The sequence below is a fragment of the Cygnus olor genome, chromosome Z (genome assembly GCF_009769625.2).
Source record: "Cygnus olor isolate bCygOlo1 chromosome Z, bCygOlo1.pri.v2, whole genome shotgun sequence".
Classification (NCBI taxonomy): domain Eukaryota; kingdom Metazoa; phylum Chordata; class Aves; order Anseriformes; family Anatidae; genus Cygnus; species Cygnus olor.
In genome coordinates, this window is record NC_049198.1 from 48534531 (window position 1) to 48556575 (window position 22045).

At 38.4% G+C, this 22045-nt stretch overlaps 1 long non-coding RNA gene across 1 annotated transcript; it reads right to left on the reverse strand.

The window, feature by feature from the left end:
* Positions 1-458: 458 nt before the first annotated feature.
* On the reverse strand, positions 459-8549 carry LOC121061930. The gene is made up of 3 exons (XR_005815335.1): positions 8180-8549; positions 7278-7663; positions 459-546 (listed from the first exon to the last, which is right to left on the reverse strand). It is a non-coding gene; the product is annotated as an uncharacterized LOC121061930 (long non-coding RNA).
* Between the last annotated feature and the right edge of the window lie 13496 nt (positions 8550-22045).

The following is a 22045-nucleotide window of genomic DNA, read 5'->3' on the forward strand; positions in this document are numbered from 1 at the left end:
TGAACACACATACAGTGAGAAAAGCAATAAGTGTTTATTGTCATGATAAAACTTCAAAGCTTGTTTTGTACCAAACACTTTAACACTTGAGACTGTTTGAAGTATGCCAGTCTTTTATAGGCAAAGCTGATTCACAGAGTCATTACACTGATAGTGATACCGACTCTAGCAGCCAGAAAAGGCTTCAGCTTTTGTAAATCTTCCTTTACAATGCCGGGGCAATATGAGGATGTGTAAGCCTAGAAAGAAATGCCAGTTTGGAACCAGGTGCAACTTTGAATAGGTCTGGTAACTACTCACTTTGCTATGAAGTAGCTGTGTAAATTACTCAGCAATGAGAGGCTTCCAGTACCTTCCCCTGCTGAGAGCTCATGACAGCAGAGATGAATCTCACAATAAAGTGGCGAAGAGTTACAGGTTGTTCATACTCCTGTGAAGAGAAGGCGTACGTCTTCATGGCATGTTAATAAATGATCCAAGAAGAGTGATACTGAAGTGACAAAGTTTTCTCTTTAATCCATGGTTATTCAGGAGAGTAAAAATAAGCTATAAGGAAGTGCAAAAGGAAAACAGTGACTGGGCAATAAAACAGCAGAGGAAATTCTGAGTAGATAAATGTAAAGTAAGGCACGGGAAAAAAGTAATCCTAAAATTACATGTACAGCAAGTGACTGCAAATTGAGTAATAACAGTCAGGACTGGGACTGTAAATTTATGACATCTAATTATGTGAAAGCATTCTATTAGTTCTCAATAACAGAAAAGCAAAGCAGGGAACAGAACAGAAAATCTCATTGTTTTACCATACACAATGCAGTATTACTATACCAATGGTTAGAACATTGTGTGGATTTGTTAAGATTTATGATATTACTCATCTTAAAAGTATATGATAGAACCAAAAATCATGCAGAAATAGGCAAAATGATGATCAAAAATATGGAACAATTTTCATGTGTAGATAAATCAAATTGGAAAACAAATGTCTGAGAAGGATGTGATTAATGACTAGAAAACCATGTCTTGAACAAAAAGGCAAACAGAAGATGATTATTTACTGTCTTTCCTAATACAAGAATGAATGTGCATTAAATATAACGATGAAATACTTAGTCAAGAAGAAGTAGGGCTTTTTTTTTTTCCCTTTTTTTTCTTTTTAACCGAGCATGTACTTAAGCTGTGGAACTCATTGCCACATGATGCTCTGCATCCCCCCAGAAAATGAGTCAAAAAGGAGAGTAGCCAAACTGATGGAAAAAATTCTCTCAAGGGCTGTTAAATAAAAGAAAAAACACATTTTATGGTGCATCTGAACAAATGACACCCCACGTAGCTATTACTGGTAGCTGGGAAATACCATGGAAGTATGGCTACAAAATGCTGTTATACTTTTCCCATGTATCACCACCACTTGTGACTACTGAACATGGGGCACGAGGCTAAATGAGCCTATGATCTGATGGAGTGCAGCCATGTTTTGTCCTAACAGAGTGATGACAATGCCATTTAAGAGACAATGACTTTCATACAGCTTTGCAATGTGGCAGACCACAGATGACCAAGATCAGTGGCAGATCAGCTGAATTAATACAGCAATGAAGACATAGCCCCTGAGTATTTGATGAAAGCTTCATCCGAAAGCTCTCTCTAGACCAGATGAAAAGTAACTACTTACACATACAAAGTCATATGAGAACTTCAATAACAAAATGGTGATGTTATAAGATGCATGTTATATAACACTGTTGTTTGATTTTAAATCAATTATAAATAACTGAAAGATAATGTCAACAGAATGGATGATGGTTCCAGAAGCTAACTAAATGCTATTATTGTTCTGTAATGCCATGAAACAATGGTATTCTGCTCTTAAGAAAATATCAAAATAGCCAATGCTAGCCTCCAGCAATGCAAAGGCAAGAACCTTGCACAAACTGTTCTGAAATGCCACAAAAGACTCTCACCACAATCTGAGTCAAACCAGGGACTTTTAATCTGATGTATTTTTAAGAGCAATGGTATTATAACACTAGAGATATTAGCCATAATCACTGATAAACCTGCTATTTCTAAGCAAGAAATTTGGAAAAATGGGTGTCAAGCAGTAGCTTAAAGGTGTTATTGCTGAGAGGCCCAAAACATCAACACAGTATGGATTTCAGGGTTTTAACTTCAGACTAAATGTACCCTGGCTGTCTGGGTTTAACAATCACATTGCATATACGTCTCTAAGCTGCACAAACTTACACCATTGTTAATTGAACCTGTACATCCCAATTAGAAGGGGGGGGGGGGAGCAGGGGGGGGACGGCATCCTGAGCACAGCTTAGATTTTAGTTCCTTCTGAAAAGAATCTGAGATTTGTGCAAACCAGATCCACTTGTGAATCAAACCGATATGAGAGTAGGTGAGTACAGCTGGGGGATTCCCTTTGCTACTGCTCCACTGTTTACACTATGGCCTCAATCCAAAATATGAATTTGGATGTTCATTCTTCTCCTATTAAGCAGCAATCAGAGTGCTGACTGTTTACACTGAGAAATTTTTTAAACTGCCCATTAGACTAGTTAAGGAATTGTATTGATTAAGTAAACAGTTAAAAAACTGCACTGCTTTACAGTTTCAGTTTTCTAACATCATGGAATTTAATTTAGAACATACTTTTTCACATTGACATAGATTAAAAAGTTGAAACCAAAAACTACATTACTTTTAACAACTGTATAGCTATAATTAGAATTAGATATTCGACTGCATATCAGAGATGGAATACTCAACCAGGTCAAGTGTTGAGCAGGTTAAGTATTGTCTAATGGAGGCTGTGATCACAGAATCAGCAGTGTGGCAGGAAAGGGAATAAGGATATGACAGGAAAAAATAATGGCCAGTAATGTTTTAGTTCTCAAATGAACAACTGTTACAATATATGGAAGAAAACAAAAACACACCAGTGCCTTGGAACCTCAATATTGAGAAACAGCAGACCAGTTCTTGTCCAAGTGAATGATGAACATTGGCTGTCATACAAAGCTGCCTAACAATTGTTTTAAGTAAATCAAAAACAATACAGAAAAAGTCAGAATGACAATACACCTATTAAGGTTTGGATGTTCTTTAGTTTTAAGTTGTATATGTAACAAATGCTGTCAAAGAAGGAAAATACTAGGTACACATTTGCCCCTCCTTATTAGAGCAGCTGAAGAGCTACAGAGCAATTTTTCCAGAATAAGAAAGATTTCAAGGAAAGTAAATCAGTACAAAGACTATTTTAAAAATTCAACCTCTTTCTGCAGTATGTTCTATCAGTGGAGAAGCTGAAAAAGCAGCACACTGAATTACACAGATCACATGGCTGTGAAAACTGTAGAACAACCGCATTTGGAGAGAGTGGGACAACTATACAAATGCTGGCAGAGAGAAGAAAATAAACAAGAAGTCTTAACTTTTCAAATGTTGGAAGAACATCCCTGGACATAACTAGGGAGATCATACTCAAAAGGTGGCATTGGCCCTCCTAGTTAAGCCCTCCTGTAATTACCTTTCGGGTGTGATATTTTCTCTCCACAGAGCAAAGATGATAATACATATGCAGAACACTTGGAGACCAAGTGATGAAAATGATTGCAAAATTGCTATGATGCAAGGAAATACAATAGCCTCAGTCTATGTTTTCAGAAATATCTGCAACACTCAGAGACTTGCACTTTCAGATGGTAGCTGTTAAGCTTGTCTTCAGATCAAAAAGGGGATGACAGCACGTAGTCAGATTCTTCTCACCACTTTATTCTATCTCACATTGCTTGTTCTGAAATTTCCAGTACTTCTAGTGATTTATCCAGTAAGGAAGGAGTCCCTTTTATACCCTTTATGACATATCTACTTCTTGGTCTTTGTTCTCTCTTTTTTTTTTTTCTTTTTAACTCAACACAGTTATGAAAAACCACTTTGCTTCCTGAGGATTTAGCTGTACTTACAGGCAAGGAAGAAAGGCTTGCTTGCTTGCTTGCTTATTATTACTATTATTTCCTTTCTGAACTGCCAACTCCCCATACATAAAACTGAGAATACTGAAAATTCTAGCAATTTTGTCTGTGTATTTCTTTTTGTCTTTAGCTTTGGAGAGAATGCTGGCTTGCTTGGGAGAAAGATGTTTACTATGTGGTATTCACAACTAAAAAGATAGTCAGGATTGCTGGATGAAAATGGAGCTATAAATAGGCGTCCTTGCAGAAAAGAAAGGACTTCATGTACCAAATTCTGCTCTTTTCTACTCCACATGACTCTTGAGTTATTAGACTGATTTCCTTGGCATTACTCCAAGCTTAAACTGATGTAGCTTGAGCACAATTCACCTCACAAGAATTAAATGGATTTCTTTAAATATATGAATCCAAGGGATACATATTCTTTGAATGCTCTATTATTTTCCCTACCCATTTATGCCAAATTTGGAGAAATATATAATCTATGAAACCTATGGCATTATAACTTTTCAGTAAGGTGCATTTGAAAGACTTTGTGCTATCAGCTGTAATACTGCAGGTCTTCATGACAAATTGAACTTGCATTTGTTGAAAATCAAAGGGTGACAATAGGCCAGATATTTACTGACAATAGCATAGTATCTCTTGAGATCTCTTCAAACCCCATATTGTACTACATTTTTATCTATTAGAAAGTTTTGTTAAAAAAAAAAAAAAAAAAAAGACTACCAAGAAGGGAGGAAGTGGTGGAGGAAGTTCTTTTTTTAATTGCTGAAGTGCTTTAATGACATGGAAAATTTTTCTATCTTCCCCTTTAATGGCCAAAGGCTGCTGTAGTAAACGAACCTGAAATCTCTCTCAAATTCTTTCTTACATGCATGTGGTTTTTGTATGTATAGTTCTAGTCGTGGTGTGTGTTAATGTAAGTCATGTTCCTATGCCTCTTCTCAGACTCTCCAATTGCCGTGATTAAATCAGTTCTCTGAAGTTTCTTTTTTGTTGTAATCGAATGAACAGTACTTCTTTGTTCGTAGTAAGAGGCATGTTTACTTTTTAGTTTTATTATGTTGCTAAGCTAAAAAGAGAGTACCTTGCCCATTCTGTTCTGCAGGTAGTAAGCTATATTTTATCTCAGTTTTAAAAGAAATTGCTGTTCATTTTTACTTTATTGTTTAACAAAAACAAAAATTAACTGAAAAGGCTTAATGCTGCTGTGAATCTAAGGATGGATTTTTTACAAAGCAATAAACCAGTTAAACTTAATTGCTTACCTTTTCTTTCAAAGCAAGCTGCCTCCATACTTTGACTTAGATTCAGCATACCGTTAAGTTTTCGGTATAAAGGGCCGGATTTAGTCCTCATCAATGTCAGCACTAATGGCTGGTCCATACCAATGAAAAAAATAAATGCTCTGATTCTGCAGAAAACAGCTGCTTTAGCAAGACTGTGATTTATCTATAGATATACCCCAAAAGGCCTACTCTATTAATGTAGCTTTAATGATTTGAAAAATTTTCATGTTTACATACATACTACCAGATAATTAAAAAAATTCAAGCTAACTTGATCTACAAACTGTTTCCATGAAACTGTCAGTTCTTTCAATCTCCTTATACACTGGAAAGACAAAACAGGTACTGACTTCTTGTTGAAAGACCACTTATTTGAGTACACATTTCAAATCAAAATTACACTATATCCTTGTCATGGCACAACTCCTTTGTTAAAATTTAATGAACGTACAGGGTATTTCTTGAAACTTGTCGTTCTTAAATTCCTTTGCACTGTGTGTAGATTTCATTCTGAGAGCTGCTTTCTACTTTAAAAGATTCCCAGAGACTTTTAAATACTATTGTATTTTTACGGATGGGTAAACTTAAGTCAGTGTTACTAAAACATAAATAATAGTCAGAAGAGCAACAACTAGAACATACTAGGCTTGACTGCCAGACTTCTCCTCAAACTAGAGGGTACAATGCAAAGAACAGGATGAAGATGACAAGCCATAACAAAAAGGGAGAAAATTATCTGAATGATATCAGTAGCAGCACTATTGACTGACTAGATTTTATTGCACGTACACAGCCAGAAAGCAACTTGTTTAGTGAATGAGTTTATCAAACAGACAGAACAATCCATTGTGATATGTCTTGACTGTTAGTGATGGTGGCAGCTCAGCTGAACCTTATAGAGTAATTAGCTAAGGATAAATTAATCTGTTCTCAAATGTGGCCTGATGATCTTTCCCAGGTTGTAAGCTCTGCTTAAAAGCATGGCTTCTGTATTTTCTCCCTCTTTTCCCTCTTTCTAATGTTTAACTTAGTCTTCCTTGGACTTTGTGTAAATACTTGCATCTGCAGCTATGAAATATTACTTTAACATTTTAAAAGAGTTTTCCTGAGTAAAAAAGCTGTATGTGTTGGATTAATGTCATACCATTTTCCAGTTAACACTGGATCTTTAGATTATTTGTGCAAATGTTCTGCAGGAAATATCACATAGCTGGTCTCAAGGAAGACAAATATTTAGTTTTTGCAATACTGTCCTTGAATGACTACATGTACCTTAGGCAAAAACGATTTGGCACAAATCTCTCTATTTTTCTTTAGCCACCATAAATGAGGTTTGTTCACAGAGCTTGTGGTTTTTAAAACTTGGGATCTTGGTTCTTTTAAGCTATTCCAGAATGTACCTAGTTTCTGGCATTTATTACTTTTCCAAATATTTCACAGATTCTGCTTTAATGGTAGCTATTTCCAAACACTGTGACACTTGGTCTCATAGTTCTGTCCTTATTAGAGATATCAGGCTAATCAATATTTTAAATTTCTGAAAAGCATTTTTAAAAGAAATGAATAAATGAGGAACTATCTTCAGAATACTTATTTTCATTTAAAATTCATTAAAATCACTTCCCATTAATTCAAACCAGAAATGAGGCAGTTCTCTACAAAGAACTAATATATACTAGGCACCCTCTTTCCCACACAGACCTTCATTAAAATTTAAGGTTTATTTGAACTGCAAAACATTTGAGTTGATTTTTTTTTTCCAGGAGGTATATTGTGCATCTGATAAAAAACTAATTTTCAAGCAAGCTCTTCTTCACACTCAGATTTACAGCCATTTGAGACAGAAACAATTCACACCATGCTGGGAATTTTCTAATTGCTTGCAGCAATTAGATATTGCTTGTACCTACAGAGACTGTCACCGGGCATCTATATGAAGTTCAATATGGCAGCGCTTGTTTTTGCCTAGAATTAGTTGATTGCAAAAACAGCTCTCCATTACCTCAGGAAACACGCTGTCAGCTAAGGTATAAATGCAGATCCCTCTGGTCTTCAACAGAGCTGAGGCTCTGTGCATCTGCAGAAGGAGCCACTTCTGGAGCTCTCTGTGGATTCACTCCTGAACAAAAACAACTGCAACCAGGTATGATGCAGAACAGCACAGTCATCACCATCTGAGCAACATCAAAATGCTATAATTTTAACCATGTTAAGCCTTCCTTTTTAGGATTCCGAAGTGCTACTTTTTAAGTTTAACTGTAGACTTTGATTTTATTTATTTATTTATTTTTATTCATATCATCACCATATAGATTTTGTTCTGAAGATGCTGCTGTTGGAGATCAGCATGTGCTTTCCCTCACATGTAGTGTGAACAGGCATAAGAAGCTGTGAACACAGAGATGTGTAACTTAGTAAATTTGTTCTTGGGTATTCAAGCAAATTTTCACCATTTGTCACGTGGTGGAAGCTCCATGTAGTTTCTAAATACAGTCTTCTATAATTAAATGGAAACATGCGGTATACATAACTTGCTGGAGATGCACATCCTGCTCTGTGTCTGATGGACAGAGGATGTAGTATTAGCTAGAGGACATCGTCTTTTACTGACACATTTCACACCTTGGGATGAAGTTTGTACCTGGGGGGTGGGTGAGGCCACAGCACCAGCATGTCCCCAGGTGCCCGCATGAGTCCAGCACCAAGCCAGGAGTGGATCCCTGGCCCTGCCTCCAACTGTGCTGCTGCACCTCGCCCTCAAGCCAAGCACTCTCCCTCCTGCCCCACACCCCGAAGTCATTTCAATCTGTTAAGGCATACACTGGAGCAAGTTGCCCCTTAAGCCCCATGTGACTTGAACTGAGAGGAAACAGAAGTAAAAGAACTGTAAACAAATCCTCTCACCCTGACTCTGTGGTCATGTCCTTTCTCCCAGGCTGGTTCCAGTTCACCAGCTCAGGGGCTGGCTGGCTTGGGGCAGATTGGGTGCTGCCCCAGCCAGGTTCCCGTGTCCGTCTCCTTTCCCCTCTGAGGCACCTGGCTGTGTACCTGCTTTCTTCTCTCTCCCATGGGCTGGCAAGCTTTGCTGCTCCAGAGGGTTCACTCCTCACTTGGTCGTTTCCTCGCACCACTACACCCATCACACACAATCCTCTGCACGATTGCCTGGGAAAGGCTCAGTGCTCCTGGAGCCTCATGTCCTTCCAGCAAGGACAAGGTGAGCCCGTGGCCTCCTCTGCTGCCAAGCTGCACCCTTGCAAAGGAACATAGCAGGCCGCATGCAATAAATGGCAAACAAACAACATATAAATGGGTATGGCCCTTCACAGCTGGTAACTACTGAAATTGCTGCCCCGAGGGAGTGGTAGCAACACTGAGGGGAGAGAGGTGCCAAGTGGGGGCAAATACTCCTGAGCCTGTCACAAAATTGCTGCCACATCCCACCTCATCTGGGGCCTGGGACCAGAGACCACATGCCACCAGCCCCACTGCCAGCAGCAGCTTTTCCACAGCCTCTACCTTCAGGTAGGGCAGAGACCTCTGTACCCTCTGCACCTCTGGAACGGGAAAGTCTGAGAGGTCTTGTAGATGATTGTTCAGCTTTCTTTAAAATTTCTGCCATTCTAGAGGAGTTAGTCCTTTGGGAGCTTTCCTGGGTTGCTGCACACATCCTGAAACATGTAGTTGATTTTGCTTACTGCTTTTGGTATGAGATAGATGTTGCAATAGTTTCCTGTTCCCCTGAGCAGCGCACAGAAGTCTGACATAATGCTTTTCTGAAAGCTGAAAATTAAATGAAAACTGGTTTGTATTAGTGAGTTTCAGGCTTGGCAGCTTAGCTTGGCGCTGGTGGTGTAGCTGCCTGCATGACCACTCAGTATCTTCTTCAAATTCTCCACCTTTTTATTAACAGTTTCCCATAGTCTATTAACAGCTTCCTATTAAGGCATGTGATCAGGCTGTTGTCAGCTGTGAGACTGGTTTTCTCTGAAGTTTTTAAGTTTGTTCTGACAGCCATGTTTGATTAATGGCAGCCCAATGTCATTGAACACAGCAGGGCCAGAAAAGGCAACATGCTCCTGTGGCTCACAGTTGACTGATGAACCAGAAAAAGCTGCAGTGAATGTGATTTTTTCTTTTACACAGAGCTTGCAATCAAAACTCTTTCCATGCATATCAACTTAAAGCAGCAGGTTGGGCAGTTAATAAAACTTCACATCAGAGGAGGGATGGGGAAAGAAAAGAGCACTGCCTTGGGTTTCTTGGCCTGCATAGCCAGTGCCAAGCTGCTTTCATATATCACGCAAGACAAGTGAACTGGGATATTAAATACAATCAACAAGCAGAACTAGGTCATGTTACTTAGGATATTTTACTATAAGGTTTCTGAGATAAAATGAGATATAATGATAAAATATATTTAGACATTTTGTTTATTTAGGAATATTTATGTGTTTAAGAAATAAAATTATCATGGGACCATGGGATAAGAAGCCGATAGGGTAATTCAGGATGGGAGTGAGCCTTGGAGGTCTCTGATCCAATGTCCTGCCCACAGCATGTTCAGCTGTGGGGTCAGACTTGGTGACTCAGGGCTATGTGTGGCTGGGAAGTGCTACCCTCTGAGGAGGGAGGGGGCCTGCATAGGAGCAGCCCAGGGAGTGGGGCAGCCTGTGCAGCTGTTTGCCTCTCTTTCTGGTGGGAAAGTTTCCTGACAGCTGGTCTTAACCTTTCTTGGCCCTTGCCCAGCTGCCATGCCTAGCTCAGCTCCCCTGCAGTGCCCTCATAGGCAGTGCAGCTGCAGTTAGGTGCTGCCAGAGCCAGCTCTTCTCCAGACTGAACCAGCCCTGGTCCCTCAGCCTGCATTCACAGGGCAGGTCCTGCAGCCCCAGCCATCTCTCTCAGTGGTCCTCTGCCAAACTTGTTCCAGTTTATGTCTTTCCTGCACTGGAGGGCACAGAACAGGATGCAGTATCTTGATGTGGTCTAATGAGGGCTGAAGAGAGCAGGAGTCCCATCCATTGATTGACTGGTGGCATTCCTGTTCAGACAGCCCAGGACACTGCTGGCCTTTGCACTGTCCAGAGCACAGTGCTGGGTCATGCTTGGCTTTCTGCCCACCCTGACCCCCAGGACCTTTTCATCAGAGCTGCTCCTCAGTCTGGCAGTCTACAGCCTGTGCCACTGCAAGATGTTATTCAATCCCAGAGTATCACTTTCCATCCTGTTCTGGTTGAATTTCATGAGGTTCCTGTTGGCCCATTCCTCCAGCTTGTTTACATCTTTCTAGGTGGCAGCCCTGCCCCTGAGCATATTGATCAGTGCCCCCAGTTTGGTGTCACCTAATGATAAATTACAGCAATCCATTTCATTTTTAAGTTGTCCTTTTTATTCTTCTTTTTCAAAACATGCCCGGGCAAAACAACCTGTGCGGGGGACTTGTACAGGATTTTTCATTTATCTGTTAGTGGGACAAATTGCTTTTACGGCTATTACTAGCTAACAAAATAAAGCTGCCCTTGCTGTAAGAGGATCCTAACAGCATTTAATAAAGTTTATGACTTAAGAGATGTATTTGCCTCCTAGAATTGAGCTTTAATTCACAAAAGCACAGACACCATTTTGGATTCAATTTCCATGTCTCCTTAAGTTTAAAATAAATTTTTGTGCTACAGTAAGACAAACATATCAATGTCATCTCTGTTTAAAAGGTTTTAAATTGATAATACAATCCAGGGAAAATATTAGAATGAATAATTGACCTCTACATTAAAAAAAAAAAAAAAAAGGAAAAGTTTGCATTTCTTGGTTTATGAACATAAAGTTGCTCAGAAGTGGGAGAAGGAGTGTATTTTGCCACAGTTGCCTTCTTCCTTTAATTTTTCAGATGTCACTATAGCTTAATGCGATTAACTGTTTAATATAGCCCCTGCAGTCTGCGTGCTGTTATGAGTAGATGTCCTCAGACACTGAAGAAGGACCCCACCACTAAAGAACAAAGAAGAACATTTGTGTATCAAGTTCCTTTTTATTTCATACACCTATTTGGATGATTTTCTTCATTTGTTGGCAGACAAAAAATGGGATTGTACTGTCTTCAAAATCAGATAAAGAGAAAACTTCAGGCAAGTCTGGGAGATGTTATACCACGTGTAGGGAGTGGATGACTTTTGAGACAAAATGAAGTTCCAGCTAAACCATAAAGAGTTCACAAATCTCTTCCGGAGTTCAGTTATGCTAGTAACTACCTATGCTGCTGGGAGTGTAACTAATAGAAGAATTTTAAAAATACAGGCTGAGCCCCTCTATAGAACAGGTATTTCCAGATACAGAAGTATGCACAGTTGGTCAGACTAGGTTACGTGCTATGTCTAATTTAGGAAAAGAGCAGAAAAGTATTTCTTGCCCTTCCTCCCCCTTCTTGTCTTCTTCCCCAGTTTCTTATCTCAGCGAACTGCTTTTAATTTCCTAAAGGTTTCAGAATAAAATGCTTTGATATAAGGAAAGCTGAAGTACAGTCTAATCAAAGTCTGTTGTGCTAGGCACTGTTTCCATAAATTGTATTGATGGCTCAATATTGGCTGCATTTTGGCTGGGGAATGAACAAGCCAGCGAATGATTTCAAAAATAATTTTAGTAGTTGTAGAAAAGTCTTCTAGCCTCTTAGTTATGCCTTTTGAGAGTCATAATAAAACTTTTAATCACTTCAACTGGATGTCCCCATCACAAATCCCAAATGTCACACTCTGTATGATGTCAGGATCTAGAAACAAAAACAGTCAAGACAAAATCCTCTGTACATGAATAATCCTTCCACTGGGATTATTTTCAAATAAATGGCTTTTTTTTTCTTTTAATTGCAGCACATGTTATTTATATCATATTAAATAAAAAGGCTGTTACTGCCTGTTAACTTTCAATTTTAACACCTCCACAGCCCTCTCTGCTAAACATTCTTCTCCCATGGTGGTCTTGTCTTTATTTTAAATGTTATCTCTTATGAGTCCAAATCTCTATAGTGTTCTCATTATGGAAAACATTTTTAATATAATTGTAATTGTGTATAATTGTAATAATTGTGTATAATTGTAATATTTTTGTAACTATTTCACGGTGACCATGGCAAATTTGCACAATATCCTCAAGTATACTGTATCTCCTATATTAGTTCTACTTGAAGTGTACTAATTTGCCCACATGGAAACAAGGCCATTTCTTGCCTTGGGCACTAAACTTATCCTTTCCTAATTTTGTACTGAGACAAAAGGTGCCAGTGCTTGAGAACATTAATATTTCTAGTAAAAGAAGATTCAATAGTACAAATCCCTATCACACATTATATTATGTTGCACTTTGCATCAGCCAACCTGGAGAAACTCTTCCAGCATGCAGCTGCATACTATATGAAATGGCATGCTCAGCATGAAATGTTGTCTGCCTTTTTTTTTTCAGGTCATAAAATACTTGATTTCCTCATCCTGTATTTTCTTATTCTGAGTATTAAAACCTAACAGTTCTTATATATCTTCTGCTATCACTCCAGTTTTGTAATCTGAGCATGGGATTCTTTTCTCTTAACTTGAGCCATATGAGCTGCGTGGTTTAAAATCAGTCTTTAATTCTGCCTCTATTTGAAATCAGTGACAACAGTTCCTGGACACCTGAAGTAGAATAAACTGAGCAGACATAAGGCTCCATCTGTGTCTTTCCGTCAGCTGGAGATGGAGCCTACTGAGAAAACGTGAACTCTAACATATACCTTTATGGCAGCAAAACTTGGGTGAGATTGTATTAATTTCTCAGTGGGTTAATCAGTTTCTTGATCTAGAAGAACTTTGTTCAGATTTACTGTTTTCTTAGATTTCATAAAACTTGTTTTGTATGCCCTTTTTTTTGTTTTTTCATAGACTACTAAATGAAGTCAAACTTGTTGGCTAAAACTCATATAGATGGAAGAGGTAGGTATCTGGCAGATATTCTTTGTCATTCGCTTCTATGACTCACATCTTCTGTGGCTTGCATTTTAGTCTATGTTTGGGCCATGTATTTATATGTTAATACAGCTGTAATACTTTTAAAAAACTTTTCCATGATGGAAGGCGTTCACTGCAAGGAAAAAAAAAAAGAAAAAAAAGTGATATTATTCTGAAATTAATGTTTATACATCATTTACTAAGTATTATAAGATGTTATGGTTTAGGTCATCTTTCAGACCAACAAAACAACTAAGGTTCCTATTGATTGTGGACATTTCAGATTTCTTTGTTGTTGCTTTTCACCAATGTAATATATGTATATGTAAACCCTGGCTCCTGGCTTCATTCTGTCTCATTCTGCCCGCTTAAATTCTCCTAGCAGCTATTAATGTTTTCAGTTGCCATTGTGGAACATTCATGACACTTACTTTATAGTCAGCTTAGGTTGACTGTATACAGTGAACTGTTGTTTAATTCTTGCAGGTGTTATGAGGACAGATCAGTATTTTTATGATCCTGTCTTTACTGCAGCCTTTGTCCTTAGAAGGATGTATGTCAACATATCAACTGTGCTCTGAGGTCCAGGGCAGACCTGAAATTACCCTTCCTGAAAACTGATAACAAAGATAATTGCTGTGAAAGTGTGTCGACCCTGCTATCACAGAAACTGATACCTGATTTTCCTCTGAACTCTTCCATGAGCTTCTCCAAATACACCCTCCCAAGCACATATTCCTTGTGCTTCCACTGTGTGGCCACCCCCAAGCCTCCACCCCAATTTGCTAGTAGTGATCTAGCTTCATAGGTAGGTTCAACATTTTCATTCTCATCTCTGGAAGTCAGTTTCTCTGCCTGTGCTCCTCTCTGATATTAGGTAAAACAGAGGACATGCTTCAGCCTCAGTTAGAAGGTAATGAAACTTTTTTTTTCTTTTCTTTTTTTCCCACATCAAAATGAGGATTGTGTCAGAATCTAGCTTCATCAGTAGCCTGATACAAGGGCTTTAATCTCTCACAGAGACGCTATAAATCTGTGCAATGTTGTTATGTCAGAGTAGCAGGAACTGGTAACAGGATCAAGCAAACCAGCTGGCAGTGCACAGAGGTGATAAAAAGGCTGTGGATAACAATAAGAGATCCGGTGCCAGCATACAGACCTGCCTTTTTCTGACAGTCTAGTTAGTGTGGACACCCTCAAAGGTTTGTCACACATCTCCAGTCAAGAGGAATTCCCTGGCCTTTGCTTGTAACCCAGGGATCTCTTCCACAGTCAGTACCAGAAAGGCCAAGCAGACACAGCTCTGTAATAACAGCCATTTGGCAGAGGCACGATCAGATAATTGCTGTTTAAAAGTTTAGCAATTGTCAGTTGTTTAGGGAAGAACAGATCCCTATGGTAAGCATTTAACAGAACATGGTCACACCAGATTTTCAGGGTCTAGACTCAGACAGTCAAAATGTAGCCTGAGGGTCAGCTTTAGCCTTTTGTTTGATTTTCTCCAGCCAGATGCCTTTTATCAATTAGAGAAGGAAAACAGCTGTTTGCGATGGGAGCATGCCTTCCTGTATCTGTGGCTGATAAGAATACCTTTTTTTACGGTCTGTATTGAGAAGCAAGACTCTATTGCTCCTGTTATTCCCTGCTAACTTGGCCTGGCCATGGGGAATTGGCATTCCACAACAGCAATTCAGACCCCTTGGGCTGTGGAGCAGAGCCATTCTGCTCTAGAGCATTTCTTTCTTTGATCTTTTGATTTGGCAGGCAGGCTAGTCTATCATCTCCTTCAGAAATGTGTAGAATAATACCATGATTTACAGTTTTAGAAATCCTGAGATAAGCTGCTTGTTGTACTGATCATAGCCAAAGACAGGCCAAAGTGTACATGGGGCATGACACCAACATACTGATATTTACGTGTCGTTCTATTGCTGCATGTTGAATTGCTACATACTGACTAACTGGCAGTCATTTTACCTATCATTAATTTCCAATTAAGTTTGTGCATCTCTTGGAAAAGTTTCAGGTGGAAGATACTATCAATGTTTTGTGCAACCCCCAATATCCACTGGAAAAGAGAAAGAAACACAGGCGATATTGTTTATTGAAAGCACAAGTGTTATCTACGTGCACCGTTCACATCACCTACAGCATGACATTTAAGACTAAGCAAAGCCATTGGTTATGTAATTAGTTAGCAGAGGCAAACATCCTGCCTGGAAAAAAAAACAAGAACAAAAGCTGATTTGTTATATCTTTACCATTCTCTTTAAGCCAATATGCTGCTCTAAATACAGCACTGCTGTACCAGTGTTTGTGTTCCTTCCTCACTAACAAAGCTGAGGTCCTGCTGCAGAACAATTCTCTTGCAGTGACATCAAATACAAATGGCCTCTGAAGTAACACATTTGTTTGAAGAAAGTCCCAGTTACTAAAATTAGCTGCAAAACTGCATTTATTATGAGAGATTACTGTGTCAATGATGCCATGCTGCACCTCAGGAGACTTACATAATAGGTTTTTCTAACACTAATAATTCTGATTTTGTGATTCTCTGATCATCTGGGTATAACACAAAACTTAAGCCTGCATTCAGGCAGAAGTAACTGGATAGAGAGATAGAAAATTCCAATTACTTACATTGGCTGTATAACTACATTTATTATGAGAGATTACTGTGCCAGTGATGCTGTGCTGGTCCCCACGGGACTTACCTAATAAGTTTATCTGTCACTAATAATTATGATTTTGTGATTCTGTGATCAGCTGGGTCTGACACAAAACTTAAGCATGTGTTCAGGCAGAACTAGCTGCAGAGAAGGAATTTTCACTTTTGGCTATAAAGAAATCATAGTATTTATGCACTTTCACGTATAAACACTGCTACTAAGACTACCTTACTTCAAACAAACATCCTCGTTAGATCCAGTGTTCCATTTAAACGTTAAAACACAATAGGCAGTGCATATTTGGGCAATCATTGCATGCATCAAATGATGTTTAACCGCCCGTCAAGTACAATAATCCCCTAGAAATGCACCAGCTGAAATACCATATTGCTTTTATAGACCTGAACTCACAAAGAAATAGAGGGAAAGCAGTCTAAATGGGCACTGACCTAAATAGGGTACCATCACAGCCAAGCACAAATCTTTATTTATATTAAGTGTTCCAGAGCCATTATATAATTTGATGAAGTGTCCAAAGTATTCTCAGTAATCTCCCTAGTCAGGGCTAGTTTAGCAGGATACGCATATAGCACAAAAATCTTGTTTTATTTCTCCAGCTCATCTATATTTGTGTAGATTCCATAATCATGTAGAAAGAACTGCATTAAAAAGCTACCTCTGGTTTCTGGTGCCTGGGAGAGAAAGAGTCTGGTTGAAATGTGGAGATAAATTTGTCATTAGTGGAATTATCTTATTTTTCTTAAAAACTAAAAATTATGCAATGAATTCAGATTGGCAGAAGAGGAGAGAAGAGTGATTCTACTTAAATGTTGATGTGTACTTGACCTTGAACTTACTTCATTATTGTTTGTACTAACACAGAGGAGTCAACATGATTCAGAGGAAAATCAGTTGAACAAATCTTATATCAGGTACCTCTCGAGTTGCAAGTGAATGCACAGTTTTCTGCTTTTCTTTGTGCTTGTATTCACCTGTAGTAGGAATGAATGACTTGCAACTTTCCCAAGGATATAGCATTATGTTGACACAGTAGACAAGCAGAAGTAGATAAACACGGGCTATAGTTACCATACTGGTAATATATGTTTATGTGGGCATATTGGTAATATTTGAGGAATTACATAAATTTGTATGAGTAGATATTACTGCATTGTACCTCTTAGCATGTTCTGGGTCCTTGGTTAAGACTTCAGGAATCTCTGGCGCTGACACAGGCAGTCCCAAATTCATGATAAAATCAGAGGTAAGGGAGATTCCATTGTTACTTTTCTTAGCGTTAATTGTGTCTGCTTGACAGTGCTCAAAGACCAAGTGGAAACAAACCCTGTTGGATGTATGTTCTGAGGCTCTCTGGGCAAGGCAACAGGATGTCTTGGAACTTGAGCTGTCCGCTTAGATCCATTTAGAGACAGTGCTGGGGACAAAACAGACGATGCAAACCATGGTATTTACTCATTCTAAAAGAAGATGAGAATCTTGGTAAGAATTCAGTCCTCTTATTCTTTTTATTCTCTTACCCCAAATAGCGGTGAACCATTAGTGATATATGTTAAAAAAACTTGATTGTCTGGGCAGTCTCACAACATTTAAAGTTAACTGTGAGTGACCAGACTGCAGATAAATCAATTAGCAGGTTCTGGTCAGGGAGTACCTGCTGTCTACAATAGCATGATATATTTCGGTTACTCTGTCTACTACACGTTTGGCAGAGCTTTATGAGTGTGAAACACCTGAAGGATTTCAGGACTAGGACTTGATTTATTCCAGGCTTCCTTCTTCCTGGTACACTGTACTCCTGGATGGATACTCCCTTTGTTTTTCTCCTCAGGCTGTCTATCAAGGTTAGCGGATCCCACTACTTTTCTCACCAGATTGGTTTTAAGAGGGAACTATCTCACGAGCCAATGTTGCATTCTCTACTACATTCATAACCAAACTATGCAGGAAAATGATATAGGAAAAGTGCTTATAGGGGGTACTGCTATACAGGGGAGCTAAGCTGTATGGATGAGTAATGGAGAATAGGACAACAGAGAGAGGTTGAAAAAGATGTTTTCAGTACAGTATGATACACAAAACCCTCACTCTCTAAATTTACATGAACAGAAAGTGTTGAGCCACATTACTGTGGGTTTTACCAGTCAATAGACACGCTATCAGTATATTTATTTTAACAACTGTTTAAAGGAGTAATACTTAAGTGTGTGTGTATCAGTAGTCTAGAAAATAATTAGAAAAGTGTTAGAAACAATTAGAAGGGGACAAGTACTAATTGGGGGTATGAACCTGAGATTGTTTGTTGTTTCTAAGAGAACAATCTTACTGCTGGTTTTCTGTCTTTTATATGACAGCCTTTAATGTTTTATAATTTAACAATGCAAAAAATAAGCAAGCCCTCCTGGCAAGAAGGGCACTCAAAAGCACACAAGAAAGAGATATAACTAAAAAGAAAGAGTAAAACTGAATTCTGAGTTGAGAGAAAAATCAGGGGGTTATATGCCTTGCAGACACAGTCAAATGCTACTTATTTTTTCCACTCATTCCATGCTCAGTGGAAAAATGGGACACTTGCTTAAAATCCTCAAGAGTTTTTCTCTCACCATTTCTGTTATGATTCCCACAGATTTTAATATCTAATTACAGCTCCTCAGAGATTCCCAATGGCAGCCAGCAGGACCATTTTTCCTGCTCACAGGAGCCTGTTTAGAAAGCCCAGTGATAACACTGGATATAACCGTGATAACAGTAGGTCATTGCTGATCTGAGTCACACTAATAAAACTGATATCAGAATTTGGGACTATGTAATAGTAATGTCTCTACAGTGGTGTAAAACTCATTTGAAGAGAATTGAGCTCATTGATTTCAATAGAGCTTCTCATCAGAGTAAAGCCATCAGGATTGACCCTGGGAATCTTGTGACACAATGTTCCAGGAAGCAGCCTTTGTTTGCACACACTGCAGCTCTTATTTATTAATATGTGAAGCCAACAATGGCTATTGTCTCTTTTCATATTAGAATGTTGTCACATGAGCAGTTCAAGTGACACCAAGGATTGCAAGGCGAAGACAAGTGGCTCTCTCTGGCTCCAGCTAGAAATGCTGTATATTTTAATATATAAATACTCAACAAACGTTCCTTCAGATTAAATCACCCACAGATTTTTTTTTAATTAAAAACCACCCAAACATCTATGCTTAACAACGAGTTTCCCCACCTAAACAAAGGAATGATTTATTATGAAAATCCAGGCACAATATCTATTTTAAAAAGCAAAACAAAACAAAAACAAATGATGAGTAGCTGAAATCAGGTTGCAGGTTATTTACTATGATAAATTTCAGAAAGTATTCACTTTGTTCTTGTGCCATTTGGAAATCCTAAGTGCAAAGCTGTAATTTTTATATGGGCTTTTGTTCTGCTGTTTGTAAAGACTCATCTTATTTGTCCCCTTGTTGGTAGTAGAATTTAGTCTTGCAAAATAAACAGCCTATAAAATACTTAACCCTATTTACGTGAACCCTATTATGTATAGTTTCCTCAGAGCTTTTTCACTCTATAAATCTAGAACAATCCTTTCTTTATTGCCTTACAATTGCTGCTTTCTCACCATATTTTAAATGAATCAGTTTTGCATAACTGCATCTATTATTCCATTCAAGAGAAAAGATGAGGACTCTTATAAATGGTATCAGGCTAAATTGAAATTAATACAGCTAAGCCTTTAGCTGGTATTATAGTGCAAGGAACAACTTGGCTCCTATGCATTTCTTGGTATAATAAATGAAGAATAACAAAAAAGAGCACTTATATCTGAATTGTATTTGAAGCTATATCTGAACCACTGGCGTGTAGACAGCGACATTGGCATTGTAGACCACGAGATGTTCTGTCCTGGGAAAGGTAGGAGCAAGTACATAGAAGGTATTTTCAGAAATGTCAAAGTGCATTCCCTTTTTCAAAAATTTATTAAGCACATAGCCTTCAATCACCAAACACCCCCCAGACCCAGATTTTAATAGGAGTTATACAACAAAATCTTTTTTTTTTTGATCTAATCCTTGAAAGCCTAAACTATATTTTGTTATACTAAAGGCTAGATTCAAAAAGTATACTGGATTTAAAAAATGTAATGGGATAGCTATGACCAACACTATGATGCTACTGAAATTTTTGAACTCTCTTAATTGCCACTTAACTGAGGTATCCCTGTGTTTCTGGCAAGACTGTGTTGTGCTTCCTAAACACCCGATATCACCAGCCTGTTTGTCTCTAAAGCTCAATAAGCAAGGGAGACAGGACAGAAGAGAAAATGGAAGATCTCTTTTTCAGGTAGTACTTCTTTTATACAAACTAGAATAAATTCAGCAATGTTCTGAAATGAAGTCCAGCAATAAGAATCTATGAGAAGTTCTATGAGACCTTGTTTCTATGACCTTGTTTCATACAAACAGATATTCTTGAATGGTGCTGAGGAACCCGCCTGCTTTGGAGAGTTGAGAGCTCTTGTCAGTATTTCCCAACGGTGAGTTTAAGCAACCTTCTCCTCAGTTTACTGACTTCTGTGGACCCCATTCTAAGGTGCAGACTCCTTTCTTTGTCTATCACAGACATAGCTCAGGACAGGTAATTCCTTCAGGCACAGGAAATGTTGAACATACCAATGCTGAGGAAGTTCTGGATTCATCTACTTCCCACTGACTTTAAAGCGTGTACAATTGCTAGTATTTGGATTCTTAGATATATAAAAATCTTTACAAGTCTGTCCTTATATTCCTTAGTTACTTAAGGTACTTCTGAATATTGTATTTCTAGCCTTTGCTGTATGATTTTAATAATATTGTATAACATATGAATCCAGAAAAGATCCCTCAAATGCCAAAGGCATTTAGCATTAACTTGACTTTAGAAACTTAGGACAGTGCTCTCCCTTTCTTCTTTATGACCTGAGGCTCTGTGGAAACAGAGAAAGGGAAGGCACAGAGCCAGGAAATGGCTTATCTAAGTACTCTGAGTCTTTCATAAATCAACAGTATTACCACTGGAGAGTGAAGCCAACAGAAGAATAATGCCAGCATCACTAAATTGCACCCACCGTACATCCTCCTTGCAGGGGGAGGATGTTAGTGCATGGCAAGTAGTGCAGCTTAGGAGAAATAGAAGTAAGAATTACAGCTTCTTGTAGATGCTCTGAAATGTACGCCTCTCCAGACAAAATGAGACTCTACAGCTTCACCCAACATATGTAGAACTGGTTTCTAAATCTGCCTGTGATTTTGCTGAAGTGGTCAGACTTGTCATTGCCCTTCTCAGGAATTCTCATCAGTCCGTGATTTTTTTCATATCCCAGATGCTTGCCAACTTACCCCTTAGAAGCTGCTGCTCTCACCAACCACGTACAGCAACGGAATAAAATTCCAGAGATTTTTGTTGCACTGGAAACTACCATGTTTTACAATAGTTATGCAACAGATGCATCTCTGTTCAAGGGCCATTTTCTTTTAGATTCTCTTTGTGTGCTGTTGAAGTCTCTGTGAGTTTTGCCACTGACTGAATGGGCGCTGGATCAAGTCCTTACTGCTAAAATTGTTCTGCAGTGATAGACAAGATAGTTGGCAAGGAAGAACAGTGGCACCCAGTGGTGATTTTCTTTTTCTTTTCAAATTATATTCTCTTCAAAGACTTCTTCCTTAGCTTTTTGAGCAGATTTCCTCATAAAATACGTAAATTAGTTTACACAAAGAATATACAGACATCTGTGTATCCATTATGGAAAATATATGTGTACACATATACATGCTAGTATTCATAAAGAAAAAGGTAGCTTTTATAAATACAATATAATTATAATGTTAATTTAAAGGAAAGTAATCAAATGAACTGCACTTTAGAAAAAAAAAATCACTTCATCTAAGGTGCTTAAGGTGACTTTACTTGATAAATGGATGATGGCATTTCTGCAGCAGTTAAAGAAAACAACTGTCCTAATGAACTGTTCACAAGTAATACAAGTTGAATATTTAGGTGCAGGTAGCTATCTCTTATCTTTTACTTTATTTCAATAAATAAGTGGTGAAAATATTCTCATTTATTCTGGAAGAATGCCA